This window comes from Ochotona curzoniae, unplaced genomic scaffold (genome assembly GCF_017591425.1).
Source record: "Ochotona curzoniae isolate NIBS_2020 unplaced genomic scaffold, NIBS_Ocur_1.0 scaffold_3835, whole genome shotgun sequence".
Lineage (NCBI taxonomy): Eukaryota > Metazoa > Chordata > Mammalia > Lagomorpha > Ochotonidae > Ochotona > Ochotona curzoniae.
Window position 1 is genome coordinate 36925798 of NW_024467114.1, and position 13598 is coordinate 36939395.

General features: G+C 45.1%; 1 pseudogene; it reads right to left on the reverse strand.

The window, feature by feature from the left end:
• Positions 1 to 10812: 10812 nt before the first annotated feature.
• On the reverse strand, positions 10813 to 13097 carry LOC121145788 (annotated as a pseudogene).
• Between the last annotated feature and the right edge of the window lie 501 nt (positions 13098 to 13598).

Consider the following 13598-nt stretch of genomic DNA (forward strand, 5'->3'; position numbering starts at 1 on the left):
GCTCCTGACTACCCTGACCTACTGCTGCCACCTGACACTAGCCTGGCCTACCCCTGACTTTTGATTCTAGTCTGTCCTACCCCGACTCCCGACTCCTACCTGGCCTACTCATGACTCCTGATTCCTGCCTTTTGATTTGCCCTGCCTACCCCATATTCCTGACTCTAGCCTGGCTTACACCTGGCCCCTGGCTCTTGACACTAGCCTGGCTAATCCCTACCTCCTGATTCTAGCTGGCCTATCCCTGCCTAGAGTTTCTACCCTGGCCTATCCTATATTCCTGACTCTAGGCTGACCTGCCCTTGGCTCCTGACCCTCGCCTGGCCTATACCTGGTCCCTGGTTCCTGACACTAGCCTGGCCAAACGCCACCTCCTGACTCTAGCCTGACCTACCGCTGACTCCTGGCTGCTGACTCTAGCTGGCCTACCTCTGGCTTTTGCACACATTTGTGGGTTGGATCAACAAATGGGAAATCTCTGTCTATTACACGTTAGGTACAATATATAAATTGAATTTTGTAAGATTTATTAAAGATTATTAAAAGCCATAGAGTCCTCTATGATGTTACATTATGATTTTTAATTTCTTACGCATTGTCTATGTTTGGTGAAAGGAATGGCAGAAGCAGTGCATATTGTTGGAGAAGGATTCTCTGTTAGAGATTTACAGTTATTTTCTTTGCTTAAACCTTGACTCCTATCCTTGAATGATCTCCAAGCGATCGCATTTCAGATGAGTGTTATCCTCACTGAGCATCCAGATGCCTTGAACCTCTGCTGCCATGGCCTTGCTGCCTGCCTGGGCCACTTCTGCATTGTCGAAGTCATCGTTCTGACTATACTTTCCATTAGGAAAAAAAAAATTATGATATATTTAAGAGAAAGCCTCAGTATTGCAACTTCCTTTCTTAAGACTTCATGGAAAGATCTGTCAATGCCTGTAGCTAGTTGGGGCACAACATGTTTGGCACTCAGTGAGTATAACATTTGCTTCACTGTAATTTCCAAGTCAGAATCGGGCAAGCTAAGTAGGATTCATATGTCCATGGTGTTGGCTCTTGTTTTTGTTGTAAATCTCCAGTCTTCCTCCATGACAGAATAAATACATTTTTTTCTCTCTCCCTCTTTTAAAAGGTTTATTTATTTATTTTTGGAAAGGCAGATTTACAGGGAGAACGGAGAAGTGTGACTGCTGGAATAACAAGAACATTTTGCTCTGATCATCCTGGGAAAATGACGAGGTTAGCGGAGGTGAAGTTCTTGCAAGTGTGTGGGTTACAGGAGAACGCTCTTGCTTAGGGGGCACTTGGCACAGTGGTCAATTTCTGATTGAAATGCCCACCTCCCTACCAGAGTGCCTGCTTAGAATCCCAGTTCCTCTACTTGCCATCCCACTTTCTGTTGTGACACACCTTGGTGGCTGCAGGTGCTGACTCAAGAACAAGTCCCTACTGGCCACATAGAGGATGTAAACTGAATCCTAAGCTCCACTCTTCATCTCTGGTTAAACTTTGCTGCTACAGGATCGGGGGAATGGACCAGAGGAAGGAAATTCTTCTTTTATTCTTATGTCTCTCTTCCACTGCAGTCTGTCTCTCTCTCTCTCATGTAAAATGAAAATTAAAAAATTAAAAATTGCGAGCTCATAAATAAAACAGCGGCAACAACAAAATAGGGCCTGGCACTGTGGCCTAGCAGCTAAAATCCTCACTTTGAATACTCCAGGATCCCATAAGGCCTCCGGTTCTAATCCCGGCAGTGGCTAAAGTGGCTAAAGTGGCTAAAGTGGCTAGTGGCTAAAGTCCTCACCGTGCATGCGTCGGGATCCCACGTGGGCACTTTTTCATGTCACAGCTGCTCCAGTGTCCATCCAGCTCTCTGCTTGTGGCCTGGGAAGACAGTCAAGCATGGCACAAAGCTTTGGGACCCTGCACCCTTATGGGAGACCAACAAAAAGCTCCTGGCTCTTGCCTTTGGATCGGCTCAGCTCTGGCTACTGTGGCCACTTGGGAAGTGAACCAGTGGATGGAAGATCTTTCTGTTTGTCTTTCCTTTTCTCTCTAAATCTGTCTTCCCAATGAAAATAAAGAAACCTTAAAAAAAAAGAATTATTGATGTCTTTTTGATTTTGCCTCCTCCCTTGTCATAAGTTTGGCTAACCACCATGTTTTATGTACATTGGTTCACAAACTGGAAATTAATGTCATTTATTTTTTTAAAAGATTTATTTATTTTTATTACAAAGTCAGATGTATAGAGAGGCAGAGAGACAGAGAGGAAGATCTTCTGTCCAATGATTCACTCCCCAAGTGAGCGCAACGGCTGGAGCTGAGCTGATCTGAAGCCAGGAGCCAGGATCTTTCTCCAGGTCTCCCACATGGGTGCAGGGTCCCAAAACTTTGGGCCATTCTCGACTGCTTTCCCAGGCCACAAGCAGGGAGCTGGATGGGAAGTAGAACTGCTGAGACTAGAACTGGTGCCCATATGGGATCCCAGTGTGTTCAAGAGGAGGACTTAGTCCGCTAGGCCACAGTGCTGGACCCAGTGTCATTTATTTTTATAATGGTAAATCTACCTACAAATATTACCTATAATTAATCTTACCAATAATTTTCCTGAAAAAATGGAGATGTACTCCCGAGAATATGTGAGGAAGACGTGAAATATAACCTACCAGGATCATAACTGCTAACTCATAAACAACAGACTCGAATCAGCATTAGACAATAGTTAAATTACAAAGACACACAGGGGGAATCAAGAGCGATCCTGACAACCTCTTAACAGGGGGCCATATGCACAGAGCAGGGGGGAACCCCAGAGTGGAGCAGGCAGACAGGAGGAGGCTTGTAACCTAACCCTGGAGACTCCCGGATCCCCACCAAGGACTATCAGTACGAGCACCCAGGTCTACATCCCAACTGGCAAGGAGACCACAGGGAATTGGAGTTCCTTCAGAGGCTGAGAACTCTGAGGTCACCCAGCCCCATTTGGATCTACCACATGGGATGGAAGAAGTCCAAATCCTTCCATGCAGGATCCAAGGTCATCAGAACAACAGCCAGGAGCCCTGAGCCGTCTGCAGAAACAGAAGAACAGTAAACTTCCTTTGGGATTAGGGAGAGAGCTTTCTCTGGTCCTTGCTTGGCTCCAACTTTGGGTCCCCAACCTCTCTGGCAATGACCATCAGGATCGCTCTGGAAACCCCTCAAAACAAACAAATAAAGAAGCAAGCAAACTAACAAGCAAAAATCTAGAATAGATAGAGAACAACAAGGAAAGCTTAGAATCAAACAGGAAACAGTCAGTGGGGATGCACTTATAACTCACTGGGTGGGACACAAAGATTAGTTACTCCTCATTAGGGTATTGAAGATTTCTCTGCACACCCCTCCTAAAACCGTTCACCTAAACTGTTGACATATGTCTTGTTAGAGTTAGACTACCAGAAAAACAGCCAGGTTCTGAAAAACCATGCTTCAATGCTATAAACTGCTAAATACTAAAATTAAAATAGACATGAGACAGCTGAATAATAATCTATAGCCATTTTAAGGTGTATAGAACCCAGTTGTATATAAACTACTAATTGTAATGTCAATGTAGAAGTCACAGGATGTGGTTCAGAACTTACACTCTTTTTTTTTTCTCTCTCTCTCTTTTAACATACTGGTTACACAATACCATCTTAACTAATTCCATTACGTTATAAATTGTTACTGATGTAATGTTGGGGCTTTTAATTATTGGGATGATATTCTGTCGGCTCTACCTTCAGACCAGATATGGTTTCCCCAAGAAACTGTTGAACTTATCTGGACAATAAGATGCTGGATTCTATGCTTTCTAGATGCTTGCAACGAAAGAATCTCAACTGAATTTGAATTGTGGTAATGCAACAAGAATCCACCACGGGGGGGCGGGTTTTGGGGAGGGTGGGGGGAATCCCAGTACCTATAAAACTGTGTCACATAATACAATGTAATTAATAAAAAAAATGGAGATGTATTCTGGAGGTCTGTTCCTTTTGCCAAGTAGTGCACACTGTGGTGTAAAGCTGGAACCCTGTGTTTCATGCATCCCACATGAGTGCCCTTCAAAACCCAGCTGCTCCACTCCTGATCCAGCTCCCTGTTGAAGAGCCTTGGAAAGCAGCACAAGATGGCGCAAACACTTGGGTCCCTGCACATATGTGGGGAACCCAGAAGTTCCTGTCTTCTGGCTTCAGCCTAGCCCAGCCCTGGCCATTGTGGTCATATGGGGAGTGAGGGGGCCACAGTAAATTACAATCCAAAGAAGTGAGGGCACAATCATGAATTAGTTCTGAGTGGTAGTGCAAGGTAGGAAAGCAGATAGATGAATACTCAGTGGAACTAGCCAGGCGGCCCGAGAGGAGAGGTGAAGAGGCAAGGGGGAGGATTTTTTTGGCATCACTCCTTGCACATGCATTTTGCCTGCTCCTCTCCGCTCTCTGCCTGGTTGTTGCTGCGCACTAGATTTATACCTGACACTAGGGCAGAGCCCACAGCACTCAGCAGCTTGCGGAGAAATCTACTGGTAGCTGTGGATACGAGGGGCTTGCACCCCAGAGACTAAGATGCTTTCGATACTCAGTGACCTTATGCCTGCCCAGATGTGCCCCTGGTGTCTCTGTTAGCTGCTGTAAGGGATGGTGCCAACACATTGCTGGGTTTGCTTTCTGAGCTACAGGATGTCTTCATCGGTTTGTTGTGATTGCAAGGCCTACAGGTGGATGTTAATACAGTCAGGTTGGAATGCATGACCATGCTTTGGTAGAGATTTCTCTGGTCTTGGGAAAAGTCTTGGGGTACTTCCAGGATGGCCTGCCTATAGTTTAGAATTGTGGGTAGGTGCCAAGGCTAGATACCAGAGGAACCCTGTAGGCATCTGGGCTCTTTTGACTGGTCTTCATCCCATCCCTACAGATAGGATAAGTAGTGAGGGGAAAAAGTTTGCCCAAGGAACTGGTATAAAAGCAACAGGATCAAGCGCAATGCTTCTAGAGACAGCCAAGATGGGAGCCATTAGTAAACTTTGGAAATGAGCTTGGCCAAAGGCAAGTCATACATGGAGCAGAGGGGACTGTGCTGCAAACATGCTCATGAGCGCACACTCAGGACCCGTGCTAAGATCAAGATCAAGTCAAAGGCTGCTGGAAGCAGAGGCACACGCACAAATGGAACTGAGGGAGCCTTGCTTCTTTCTGTTCTGCTGACAGTGCTTACTTTCAGCTGAGGGTGCTTAATTTTAGCATGACACGTTTCTTACCATACAATGGGTCCTTTTCTTCTTTGCCAGGGCTCAGAGCTGTCAGGGACCTATACAGGGCCTCGTTCCTGCTCAGAAACTGGGGAACTGCTGGGGAGTAGGGCTCCTGGCTGGACTTTGGGATCATCTGTGTGTCCTCCCCCCCTCACCCCTGTGCTGGAATCCCTGTGTTGAGAAGTGCCGGTAGCTCTCTGAGCCTGCTGGATCGGCCACTGAGGTGAGGCGTGCACTGAGGGCTCAGCAGCATTTGCCCTTATTCCATTCCTCCCGGGGCGATCTTACTGGCACTCCTTCTAGAACTTGTTAGGACTCTTGTGGCTGCTCTCTTTGTGTCTCCGAGGTCCTGAGGGCATCCAGTTTTTTCTTGTGGGGGGGGGGTTGTTTTTGTTTTCTAGCTTTTCTGGGATTTATTTTATAGATCTCTATCCTTGCAAGCCTATTTAGAGTTTTTTTCAGTCCGATATTTTCATTATCATAAAAGTAATCAATTAATTAAGAAGGTCTTTTTAAATTTTTATGTTTCATGACACAATTTCATAGGCTCAGGGACTTCCCCTTCCTCCCTCCCCATCATCCCTCTCCCCTACTGCTTTCCCCTATAGTATAACAATAGTACAGTCCTTCAGCTACAGTCACAAGTCCATTATTCTGTTTAAGTGTATCATGACATTGTAGGTATAGGTAACTGTAGAAAGTCCGGCATCCTATTATCAAGATATATTTAACAATTTAAGTAGGAATCCATCTTTTATTTAGGAGTAGAGAGGCATAGGGCAATGTATCTTCACTTTTCGATGTGATAGCCTCTGTGACGCAACTCCTCTAGATGAATATACGTATATAAATGTTTACATGTATATCTATTAACCTTGCATTTTGTATCAGGTCACCTTATAGCAAGAAAGAATGTATGGCATTTGTCCTTTCACTAAGTATGATGTTCATACATGGCTACATGTCCTGATATGTCACCCTGAACATCAGAGACACTTCTAATTACTATGTGTGCATTGAAAGAAAAGCATTGTATCTGAAATAAAATTTACATCTCCAGTAAAAGTAACTAAATTTGTGTTAGCACTTTTTTCAAAGTTGCATTAAAAAAATAGAAGCTCTGTATGATGAGAGCAAAATAAAAACGTAAATAAATTTAAAAAACACGTTTGGCCCCTCTGTAGCATTATACTGGAGATACTAGCCAATGGGACTACACATGAGATTCAGGGAAGAATAGGGCAGGAGGACAAGGCGAAGAGTTACTAAGTAGCCTGTCTCCCTTCCCTGGTGTTCCAGGTCCCAGTTCTCCCTGCTTCCAGCTCCCTCAGTCTTGTCGCTTTTGTAGATACCCAGCTCCAAATTAGTGCCACACTCCCTTAGCCCAGATGACCCAAGAACCAGTTCTGTTTCAGGGCTCGTTGGAGGTGCTGAAAGTTTTATAGAAAGTGTAGGTACGGATGCAAAATGAGTCAGGAGCCGGAAGCAGCAGGAACAGCAGCAGCAGCAGCATGAGCAAATGTGGGAAAGCTACCGACGTCCCCAGGCACATCCAGGACTGGTTCAGCTGCAGCATCTGGCAGGATTGGAGAACTCAGGGGCCGTGCTGTAGGGCAGGGAAAGAGAGGGCTGGGACCAGGGTAGGGAGAGTGCACAGGCAGAACAGATAGATTAGACAAGGAAGGGAGACCCAGTAAGTTTCAGAAGATGAGATAGAGTGCAAGCAGTGGGAGACAGAGGTAAATGGAGATAGGCTTAATCCCTGCAGACCTCATTGCCTGGGTAACTGGCAGCTGGGAGCAGAGACACCAATTCAGGATATGGATCTTTGGCAGAGGAACTGGGTACAAAAGTGCTTTCGGGGAACGTGTTCACAAGGAACCCAGCTCTCTACAGCTATGGAACAAGAGGAAAAAGCATGAACATGAGGTCAGGTGCCAAGTGGCAAGACCAAGTTGAACCTGGTCTTAGAACATCTCCCAGGTTCCACAGCAAGTGTGGGCTGGGAGCATGTGAGGAAGCATGCGAGGATCAGAGGCTCAGAAACAGGAACTCTGGCTCTTCCCTCCTCCTCCACACCCCCAGCCTGGCAGGAGTTCAAGTGTTGCTCGGGGTTTGTCTGCAGACCTGGCTTCTAGGAACAGGAACAAAGAATCCAGCCTTGCAGGGCTTACCTGGGGGTCGGATTCTGGAGATAAAAGCTCCCAGTTGGAAGAGCACACTTGGATGGTGGCCCAGTGTAAAGATTAATGGTCAGCAGAGGGAGGGAGGGAAGGAGGCTTCAGGTGCAACGCTAGAAGTAGTTGTGCACATATAGGGCCAAAGGCAGGGACTGTACGTGGTGTTGTCTTTCAAACCCATCTTGCTCTGAGCATGAACAGTATTCCCAGGGCTCAATGCTCCCATCTGGAAAGTGGGATCCTGGGTGAGAGCTTCAAAGGGGGAGCAGAGGTGGAGTGCATAGAATGGGGAGCACAAAATGGGGAGAAGAATAAAAAGGGGACTGCTGCTACTCTAAGGCACTTTTCATGTGCCCATTCTATACCCTATGCATAGGACTGCAGAGCAAGATCTACCGTGTGTGGGGACCTCTCCATAAAGTCCTCAGCCCTGATTCTACTGGATGAAGCACATCTATGCTGTCAGATGCTTTCTAGGAAGTTTATTGTATGCAGGGTATTCTGCAACGTGCAGGCTGTATGCTGAGTGTTCTCCTAACACGCGCCTCCTGTATACTGAGAACTATTCATAAAGTGTGCCCTCTCTATGTTACCTTCCAGGCACGTTGGATAAAGCCCATCTACTCCTGACCAAGGTAGGATTTCCTGGATACCACTGACTCCATGGACTCCCTGTGGAAATACTATGTGCCTGGGATGGATAGACAGTCTTAATCAGGAAGATTGACCTCCATCAACAGCCTTAGTTCATCTTCTGCCGCTAGTAACTCAATTGCATAGACTTGGTGAGTTATAAATAAAGGAGGCTTATTTGGGCTGGTGATAATGATCTAAGGTTGAAAGGCTCACATCTGGCGATGGTCCTCTTACTACGAGACTATAGGAGAGACAGAGAATGACATGGGAAGAAGAGAGAGTATGTGGGCAATGGTTCTGATCTCGCTTTGCTTAAAAATCATCAGGTTTCTCTGACTTGATGACCTCTTCCACTGCTACTCACTTCCCAAAGTCTGCATCTTCAAATACCATTTCATTCCTTCTAGTACCTCGTCAGAGGAAACTTTGGATAGAGACAGGCATACTATAGTTACAACATATCATTGGATCTATTTCTAGTTCTTTGTATCAAGCATTTTTTTCTTGTTTTGGATGAGCCATCAGGCCAGAAGAATCCTAAAGTAATTGTCCTAGAGTCAGAGAGCAGGTAGAGGCAGATATGAACCCAGAGAACCAGTCTCATGTTTGTGTGTTTTATCAGGCAGTCGGACTTATTCTCACCTCTAGGTTGGTTTTACAGGACCACTGCCTCTGTAATTATGAAGCGATGCATATAAGACGCAGTGTGTGGAGTGAGGGCATGGTTATGTCATTGCGGGACTTCCTCGCACATCATTATGAGCCCCCTTTTGCAGAAGAATACCTGAACCCTTGGAAGAGAGAAGCACCATGTTTCAACCTCTGATCAGCCCTGATTAGGTCAATTTGATAGAATGGATGACAGGAAACACTATCAGGAATAAAGAGAAGCTTGCAGTTATGGGCTGCAAGCCTCAGTTATTCAAAGTGCAATGCACAAACCTGCTCATTGCTATCAACAGAGACTTGAAGGACCAGAAATTCTCTATCTGGAATCCTATATGCAGGCCACAAGGAATGTGTATATATCCATCTGAGTTAGAGAACCTTGCTTTAACATTCCAAAACCCAGGCTCCCATGGATGCTAGAGAGACTTCTGGCTTTTACAGTTCTTTTCCAGTCATTAAAAAGGAGAAATCTCCACATCTCCCAGGACTGCCACACCACCACACATTTACTGAGCATGTCTTTCTGTGTGCTGGCCACTTCCCTAGGGCTAGGAATGCAGCAATAAACATGGCACTTTCACTGAGCTCACACCTCCTGGAGAGACAAGTACTGATCATCTCTCAAAAAAGTAAGTGGTATGTGATGAAATCAGCAATAGGTGATGTTCCCGAGTTAAGATGCTAACTTCCGGGAGCGATGAGGGAGGTCTCCATGAGAACATTACCCTTAAGAGGAGGCATGGATGAAGGGAGAGTGCTTTGAAGGGTTGAGATACTGAGTTGAGATACTGAGGACCCACAAAAGGACAAGTGCTTTGAAGGGTTGAGATACTGAGTTGAGATACATGAGTTGAGATACTGAGGACAAGTGCTTGGTCGTTAGTTCTCGTGCAGGACTATGCAATGGAGAGGGGTGGGGGTGCTAATGTGGGATACCAGAGCCAGAGCTGAAGATAGTTAGTGACTTGACACACAGTGTCACAATGCCAGCCCCAGAGTGACCTTGGGTTTTCATACTAAGCCACTACTTATTTAATCACTTTAAGAAAATTTTAAAAGACGATTTTTGGCACAGTGGGGACACGTGGTTGTTGCACACAACTGGCTGGAGTTTTACTTTTCAACTCCTCAGCCACTAAGAAGGAACAAGTTGTGAATTCAGCAGAACTAAGTTCAAGATGTGTTTTGTAGCTATGGGCAAGTGGCTTGCCCTCTCTGTGCTCCTCGTCTTCCTCAGGAAAGGGACAGGTGGATTTATGCCTTTCAGGTAGTTCGTCACTCTCAGCAACAATTGTTCTTGAGCACCGCTTTGCTCCAGTCATAGTGTCAAGACGAGGAACAGGCAAGGTCCCTGCTTTCATGACACTCATGTCTGATGGGGACAACAGATCAGGAAGCCAAGTCAAATGGAAGCAATCAGGAAAGAAATTATGAATGAGACATGTTGGAAAGTGACCAAGAATGTGACCAGAGAGGGGCTTCCTGAATGTGACCTCAGGCCAGAATATGTCACAGGACTTGGGGAGTGAGCTGTGCATTGGAGCCCTGTAAGTTCAGTACTGGGTAGGTGTTAAGGGAAGATAGTATTGTTCTTTTCTGCAGATGTTTGAGATCAACAATGTTGAATACATTCTGGGTCATGGCAGGGCTGCTGCAGTGAGAATGGAGTTCAGTAGAATGGAGCCCTCAAAAGGCAACATGGATGAAGGCCCAAGTGTGAGCTGGCTGTGAACTCTCCATGACCTTGAACTTCACCACCAAAGCTCCTCAATCTGCACAGCTCCCACGGAGTCTGATTTCCAAACATCATTTCATTTTTTCTAAATTTTTCTATTTCAAATACAGACTTATTTAAGAGATTATATTTTCCACTTCAGATATACTGCTTATAGAGTGCAATGTTATTTCCTTTGTACACAAGTATTGAGAATGCCCAGTGATTTACTGTAGCAGTAAGCGTTAAAACTACCAGAATTTGGTACAAATGTGGGTCCTTCCATCTTTTATTGTGTGCAACAATGCTGCCTCTACACCGGGGTTGGCTTAATTCACCTCTTCAATGGTGGGCCCTGAGGAAGCAACATGGATGGAGGCGCTACTCTACCAGTAGCATCCCTCCTGGCATGCCCCCTGCACTCAGCTGCAGCTTGGTGATGATGGGCTTGCAAACTTTATCCTGTTCCTTCTGCTTATGTTCAAATTCCTCCTTTTCTGCAGTCTGGTTCTTGTCCAGCCAACTGATGAGTTCATTGTGCTTGTCAAATGTCTTCTGTTTATCTTCATTATTGATCTTGCCCTGAAGCTTTTCATTTTTGACAGTTGCTTTCATATTAAATGCGTAAGATTCAAGTGAATTCTTGGAAGACACCTTGTCCCTCTGCTTCTCATCTTCAGCTTTCTGCTTCTCAGAATGGTGTCCTGGCCCATTCGCTCAGTATCTTCCTTGCTGAAACAGCCCTTGCCATTGGTAATGGTCATCTTGTTTCCTTTTCTGGTGCTCTTATCTGCAGCAGAGACATTAAGGATGCCACTGGCATCAATAGCAACAGTGACTTCAAATGAAAAGCCACCACGCAAAATCAACAACAGGAAGAAAAATGGAATTTTACAACACCATGAAGTTAAATAACATGCTACCAGATATGATAGTCTCTATTACACAGTTACTATACATTTAAAGGGTTAAATTAAAAGCCACAGAACAAAACAATAGGAAGAAAAAAGAAATTAACAACACCATGAAGATGTATAGCGTCTATGTAATGGAGACTATCATATCTAGATGTGAGGATATACTGCAGTATGCGCCTTTACTTCCAGACAAAGATGGACTCCCAATGAAACTGTTTCTTATAGTTTGACAATAGGATGTCGGACTCTCTGCCATTGTCCATGGCCACAGTGATGGACGTATGACCATGTATGAAGAGCTGTACAATAGTAATGATATAGGAGAACTCAGTGAGGGAGGAAAGGATTGGGGAGAGGTTAAGGGAAATCCCACGATCTATGGAACTGTATTATAAAATGATAACAATTAAAAAATAGTAAAAAAAATAATGCTAAGGGAAATGAGCGAATCCCAAAAGGTTAGATACCACATGTTTGCCTTGATTTAACCTGTAATTTTTTGTTTGGTTGTTTGTTATTTTTTGAACCTGTCATTGATACTGTCTCAACCCAGATGTTTCGAAGAATGGAACTTGCATTATTTTTAACATATTGTTTACCCAATACTATGTCAATTAATTCCATAATGTTGTATATTGATACTGAGGTTTTGTTGGGGCTTTTAACTGACCGGATCTTTACTCTGTTAGCCCTACCTTCAGACCAGAGAAGGTCTCCCCAAGAGGCCACTGAACTTATCTGGACAATAAGACGCTGAACTTTATGCTAGGCATGTGTTTGCAAGGAATGAATCTCAACTGAATTTGAACTATGGTTATGCAACAAGGTGGAGGAATCCACCATGGGGGGAGGGATATGGGAGGGGTGGGGGGAATCCCTAGCGCCTATAAAACTGTACCACATAATACAATGTAAACAACAATAAAAAAAATAGAAAATTCAAAAAAAAATGATTTCAGTCTGAGGAACACCACGGGGAGCAGGTGGTATGCGTGTGAGTATACAGGTTGTTATCCTTGGTCACAGCACGCTCACCTTCATAAACCTGAACGAGCACACCAGCTGGTTGCTGGAGTAGGTATGGAAAGTCTGCATCTGCTTGGCGGGAATGATGGTGTTGCGCCTAATGAGGACTGCCGTGACTCCACCAGCAGTCTCAATGACAAGGGTAAGAGGAGTGACATCCAACAGCAACAGATCCTGAACGTTCTGACTTGTCTCTAGACAGAATGGTTGTTGCCTGGACAGCTGCAGCACAGGCAACAGCCTCATCAGGGTTCAGTTCTTTTCCACTGAGAAGTCTTGAAGCAGCTTCTGGATCTTGGAGATTCTAGTGGAACCAACCACCAGCCCAGGATCATGAATTTGTTATTTACCTAACTTAGCATCTCCAAGGGCTTTCTTGATGGAGTCCAGGGTGCCACGGAAAATATCAGCATTCAACTCTTCAAATCTAGCGTGGGTTTAGAAGTTGATTTCTTCATACAGAGTGTTTTCCAGCTTGGGTGCTGGAAGAGCTCACAGGCAGTACGCAGGCACCTGACAGTTCTGTTGTTTTCCCTGATGTCCTACTCAACCTGTTGTGTGTATATGTTTTTTTTTTTTTTTTTTCCTGAGCAGAGCCAGGCCTCTGCACAAGCAGTCATGTCTAAGAGACCTACAGTTGGCATTAACCTTGGCACCACCTCTTCTTGCATGGGTGTCTTTCAGTACTGGAGAGTGGAAATAATTGCTAATGATCAGGGCAACCAAACCACCACAAGCTATGTTGCCTTTAGTGATGTGGAATGACTGATCAGTGATGCCACACAAGTTCAAGTTGCAATGGAGCCCACCAACATGTTTTTGATGCCAAATGACACTGATTGGACATATTGGACACAGACTCAATGATACCGACCCGAAGCACTAGCCCTCCATGGTGGCGAATGATGCTGGCAGGCCCAAGGACCAAGTAGAATACAAGGGTGAGACAAAAAGTTTCTACTCAGGGAAGGTATCCTCCATGGTTCTGACCAAGATGAAGGAAATTGCACAAGTGCAGCTTGGTAAGACTGTGGTCACAGTGCCAGCGTACTTCAATGACTCAAGCAACGAAAAAAGCTGGATCCATCGCTGGCCCAAAGAGTCCTTAGGATTGTCAATGAGCCGGCTACTGCTGCTCTTGTTTATGACCTGGACAAAAAAGGTTGGGTCAA